General features: G+C 36.5%; 1 pseudogene; it reads left to right on the top strand.

Annotated features, from left to right (window-relative positions):
- Positions 1-6152, top strand: part of LOC107601427 (neurotrypsin-like) — a 46358-nt pseudogene that overhangs the window by 28378 nt on the left and 11828 nt on the right.

Raw genomic sequence — 6152 nt, 5'->3', positions numbered from 1 at the left:
ATTAGCAAATTTTACTATACAAATATTTTTTAATTGGATGTTAAAGTTTATATGGAAATATTACATGACACGCTGATCCTTTAACAATGCATTGGCTCAAAAACGCACACCTTTTGGACAAATGTCGCAACATGATTTATCAACTGCCACAAATACTGCCTAAACAAAATACTGATTTTGTGCACTTTATTTACTGTATCAATATTTTAAATTGGCCTTTGAACTTAGCTTTATTGCATGGCAAAAAAAAAAAGCGTTACCTTGCCAAAGCACTGATAGAGCCCATTGGACCTATGGCGTTGATGAGCGCTCCAAATGCAAACTTTGCATGCAACAATCAGGCAGCAATTGACAGCGCTCTGATCCAATGGCATACAGGCATCGTCAGATTGACAGTACTCTAGCCCAATGATGTTGGGGGATCCAGTGGGGGCGGCAGTCATATTTCAGGGTGACCGTGCCACTCTTTATCACAACCCTGCTAAAATGTAGTGCCAATACATGCGTTCATTGGCACCCCTTCAGCTGGTGGTGCCCTAGGCGACCGCCTAGCTCGCCTATGCCTAGAAACAGTACTGTCTCCTTTGACTGTATATATGTCTTTGTGTGTGTCCAGGGGCATCCATAAAGCCTGGTCATGGGCTCATTTCGGGCAGGGCAGTGGGCCGATCCAATTGGACGCAGTACAGTGCACAGGCAATGAGCTCTCTCTGGATGAGTGCCGTCACAGCGGATGGGAACAACACAACTGTGACCATATGGAAGACGCTGGGGTGTCATGCAATCCCTATACAGGTCTCATCCTATACATAGACACACACATACAAACATTACAGCCTTGGTTCTTTGGAATACCTGATTCTGATTGGTCTTTCACAATATTCTGTGAAGTTTACCCTAATAAACCTAGGTTTCCCTAGCAAACAGTTTTCTACATTATGTATCATTCCTTGGTCTCTGTTCTCACATTAAAAAATAAATTTATATATTTATCTGGTAAGTAGTCATGTAAATGGGATGATTTACAGCAAACAGGTTTTATAGCAAAACCCCTTCAGGATAACATAAGACTTTGTTTCAGTTATTACTTCCATTGGCAATAGAGAAACTGTGAGAGGAAATGTGTGTATATAGTTTGTGTTTGCATATGCATTCAGATGGCGTGGTGAGACTGGTAGATGGTGATAACCCATGGGAAGGTCGTCTGGAAGTATATCACTCCGGGGATTGGGGCACGGTGTGTGATGACAGCTGGACGGAGCAACATGTACAGGTGGTCTGCAGACAGCTGGGATTCAGGTGCTATTCTTTCATCCTGCCGGTAGTTGTGTATATACAGTAGCTGTATTACTTAAAACTGAAGAATGATGTACTGTCAGATAAATTTAAACAGTTGGGCCTTGATTAACTTAGATTTCATATAAAAGACATTCGGTAATACAGTCATGTAAACACATATTTAATATACACTACTGTTCAAACGTTTGGGGTCATTAAGGTTTGTTGGTGTTTTTAAAAGGAGTCTCTTGCATTTATTTGAACAAAAATACAGTAAAACCGCAATATTGTGAAAATAATATTACAATTTAAAATAACTTTTCTTTTTAAAATATATTTTAAAATGTAATTTATTCTTCCTCTGTGTCACATGATCCTTCAGAAATCATTCTGATATGCTGATTTGGTGCTCAAGAAACATTTCATATTATTATTAATGTTGAAAACATTTTTTTTGTGGAAATGGTGATACCTTTTTTTCAAGATTCTTTGATGAATAGAAAGTTCAGAAGAACAGCATTTATTTGATATAGAATTTTTTTTGTAACACTGTCTTTAGAGTCTTTTAAGTTTAAATAAAAGTTTTAAAAATCTAACTGACCTAGAACTTTTGAATGGTAGGGTAAATTTGAATAAAACAATGGCCAAAAGCTCACAATAAATAATTTCATATATTTTTTGTACATCACAATATTGTTGCATTAATTTAAATACTCAGTTACAGTTATAGAGAAATAAACAAGTAGATAAAAAACTCTAAGAAGTCTGAAAAAATTGACAAGATTTGTGCATGTGATGGATACAGTTCTCAGCAGACTATGTTAATAGATCAACTCTGACATTTTTGCACATGCGATTAAGTTTACACGTTTTTATACATGCAAACCTTCAGTAAATTAATGCTTTAAATAGGAATTTAACTTAAAGGGGTTTGTTTGCAACCGGCTACAGGGATTTAGTAATTAAATTCACATAGAAGTGTCCTACACAATAGTAGTGCCCAATGTGGGCGTATGAGTGTCTCTATGGGATCTATATGTATACATGAAGTATTTTGCGGGAGAATTTAAAGTGGCTTTATGTTATTGGGAATTTATCATGAGTGTGTGTGTCCATGTAGGGGCGGTGCGGAGGTTGCCCCCGCTGGTGCGTTTGGAGAAGGAGCAGGGCTGATTCTGCTGGACGATGTGGAGTGTGAGGGGAGCGAGAGCTCTTTGCTGGAGTGTACACATAGTGTGTGGGGTCGACACGATTGCTCTCATAGCGAAGATGTTGGAATACGCTGCCACAGGGTAGAAAACAATGAGGTCCCACTGGCTCCAGAAAGTACTGGTAAGTTATTTTCAACACAGACCAACATATGCATCAGTGTGTGTGAGTAAGGCTTTGTGTGACGCGCAGATACGTTTTGCTGATAGACTTCTCTGTGTGCACCACTTTGACCCTTTCTGAAATTCAGAGGGGATCTAAATGTCACTTGTTGACAGAGGCCAAACGCAGCCATTGTAGTTTCCCAAGCGCTTGCTTTTATTGATAAAAACTTCCATTTGAATTTCAATAAAGTATTGTGTAGCCCTTGGCATCCACAATGCTACCTTTGACATTTGACGGTGTAACATTAGAGAAACAGGATCCCCCCCAAACAACCACAATTTCAATCTAAACTCCATTATCATATAACATCACTACTCTTATTGCTCCCAGTCTGTGACATTTTGAGTATGTTTGAAATCTTAGGTTCAAATGGCAAGATTCATGAAGATGTGTGTGGCTGCGTGTAGTTATAGTTGCTTATAATGTTAATCAAAGCGTTGAAAGATGATAAACCATGTCAAACTTCATGATTTTATTCAAACTAAAAAAGTTAGCTTTTTGTTTAAATGTCTTTTTATATGATAAAGAACATTACAGCCCTTGATGTAGCATTGGATTTTGCATGTTCAGTATGAATTGAAGTTTCCACCTTATAGGGAAAAAAAAATCTAATAGACTTTACATATTACAATTATGAGTATTTCTTGTAAATGCAACTTTTTACACTAGTACACTACTGTCAAATGTTTGGGTTTAGTAAATTTATTTTTAAAGAAACTTATACTTTTATTCAGCAAGGTAACATTAAATTGATCAAAAATGATATTTAAGATATTTAGAATGTTACAAAAGATTTCAAATAAATACCATTATTTTGAACTTTCTATTCATCAAGAATCCGGAAAAAAATTTATCTCAATTTTCACAAAAATATTAAGCAGCAGAACTTTTTTCAACATTGATTAAAAATAAGAAATGTTTCTTGATCATGTGACACAATGGCTGCTTAATTATTTGATTTTTTCATCACAGAAATAAACTACATTTTAAAATATATTAACAAAGAACATTTTAAATTGTAATATTTTATAATAGTACTGTTTTTACTGTATTTTTGATCAAATAAATTGGACTTTTCAGAAACATTTAAAAATCTTACCACCTCCAAACTTGTGAATGGTAGTGTATATAAAAAACAAACGTGAAAATAAAACCTTTAAACAATCTTTATTTGTCATAAAAACATCTTTATTTAACATCATCATCATACATCATACATACAAACATCATAATTGAGATTTTATATCTCACAATAATCACCTGTATATGTCTCACAATGTAAATGTATATCTCAAAAACTCTTTCTTATTTTAGACTCTCAATTAACTCTTTTATTTTTTCTCAGAGGGCAGAAACAGGCTTCCATATCAAAGTAAATATTTACTCATAAAAAAACAAACAGTGAAAATGAAATTTATAAAAGCATGCAGAATGTCAATCCTCAGACCTCTTCCTTGTTACCTTTTTTTTACAGATAGAAATTAAATGTACAGAAAGAAGAATACACAGTGGACATATTATATTTTACACAATATTTAATCAAAATTTAAGAAATGATAACTGAAAACAGAAAATGTGTTGACAACACGGTTGTTGTTTAGAAACCAACACTAGGGGGAGCTAACACTTATGTTCATTAGCCAGATGTTGATAAATTAAACACATAAGTATTAGTTACTAGCTGGTGAACTACAACCCTTGCATCTCCTCAAACCATCTACCAATGATTTAAGCGCTACACGTAGCTCACGACAGCGCAGGGTGTATAGCAATGGGTTGATTCCAGAGTTCAGCAGACATAGTGTACTGCAGAAGGCAAATGCCCTTTTTTGTGGTTTTGAAAGCTCTGTAGTAACTACATCTGTCATCATGAAGGAAAGGACAGGCAGCCAACACACTAACAGAATCAACATAACACAGCCAAAAGTCTTCGCCAAATGAATGTCCACACGCATGTGTGCTACCTCTGGATGTTCAGCGGACATGTTGGCTTCATGTTTGTGGGCCAACCACACTATCAGAGCATAGGCTACCAGTATGAGGATGATCACCACCAACATAAGACTAGCAAAGAATGCTAGATAGTAACGATCCACATACGGAAAGAGATGGGAGCATGATAGACAAGTCTGACAACTCCAGCCCATCAGAGGAAGGAAGGAAATGAGGGCAGCCACGACCCATAATGTCACAATACCCACCAAGGCTCTTTTATGTGTCAGCAGCACCTTGTAGGTGGAAACCTTGTAAATGGCGTGATAGCGGTCAGCTGCCATCACTAGCAGACTTCCAACCGATCCTGTAAACGCCATGGTCACGCCACCCAGCTTAAGCAGATACTCTGTTTTCTGAAAGGAGTCATCCTGTTTAAAAAGGTGGAAATCCAGGAAGTTGATGGTGAAACAGCAGCAAGCAATAGTGTCAGCCAATGCCAAACTGCCCATAAACAGGTACGACGGACGTTGCAGCAGGTTCCTAGAGCAGGCTATGACAACCAGAACAATCACATTGACCAAGAGGCTGAGAGGTGCGATCACCAAACAGATGGTGCCAATGGCCACCTTCTCTGTGCTGTTTAGCACCGTGTAGATAGTTTTGCAGGAAATATTCTGCATTTTAGTGATGGAAGTCTGTGAAAATACAGTATATTGTATCATTTTAGATTTTCACAATTTGCTTTTGTAGTTCTTGTGTGATGTTTTACTTACCTGTATGAATCGGTTATGAATTGTGCTTCTTCCTTGTCGCGTTGTATGGTCTGTTGTCACATCCATCCTGGCACGTTGAACGGAAAGACAAAACCACACCTAATACAGACACACACACTTAATAATAATAAGTAGCCTATATATGTTTTTTTAACCTTAAACCGCATAAACAAATTTCATTACACCAAACACACAAAATAATGTTCTTTTTGGCAACATCAGATGACCCCTTTAATGTTTAGAACAGTGCAAATACAAACACCATTATATTAAGTTAGAGGAAGATGCGACTGAATTGATGCTTGAAGAATGCGCTTCCAGCAGCCATGATAAACAGTTGGCGGTTAAAGTTTTCTATGCACAATTTGATTTGACGAAAGTCACGAGACTATTACTCTCTATCCAATCACGTTGATGGATAAAAATGAAATTAAAATAAGCATGTAACGACCACAAACGGAGGAAAATAGCGGAGTAAAAGTACCGATACATCACTTAAAATGTACTCAAGTAAAAGTACACAATTTTTAAACTACTCAAAAAAGTACAATTACTGATAAAAACTACTTAATTACTGTAACGTGAGTATTTGTAATTCATTACTTCACACCACTGCCTATATACAGTATGTTTCAATAAATATTAATAATTATTTGCCTTTCTTAGGAGAGTAGAAGCTATACAAACTCATCTGCCACAAAAACAGTTTTTTTAAAGGGGTCATATGATGCGATTTCAAGTTTTCCTTTCTCTTTGGAGTGTTACAAGCTGATTGTGCATAGATAAGATCCC

This window comes from Sinocyclocheilus grahami, unplaced genomic scaffold, assembly GCF_001515645.1.
Source record: "Sinocyclocheilus grahami isolate Dianchi unplaced genomic scaffold, SAMN03320097.WGS_v1.1 scaffold305.1, whole genome shotgun sequence".
Lineage (NCBI taxonomy): Eukaryota > Metazoa > Chordata > Actinopteri > Cypriniformes > Cyprinidae > Sinocyclocheilus > Sinocyclocheilus grahami.
The sequence above is the reverse complement of the archived record's forward strand: the minus strand, read 5'-3'. Positions and strand labels throughout refer to the sequence as shown.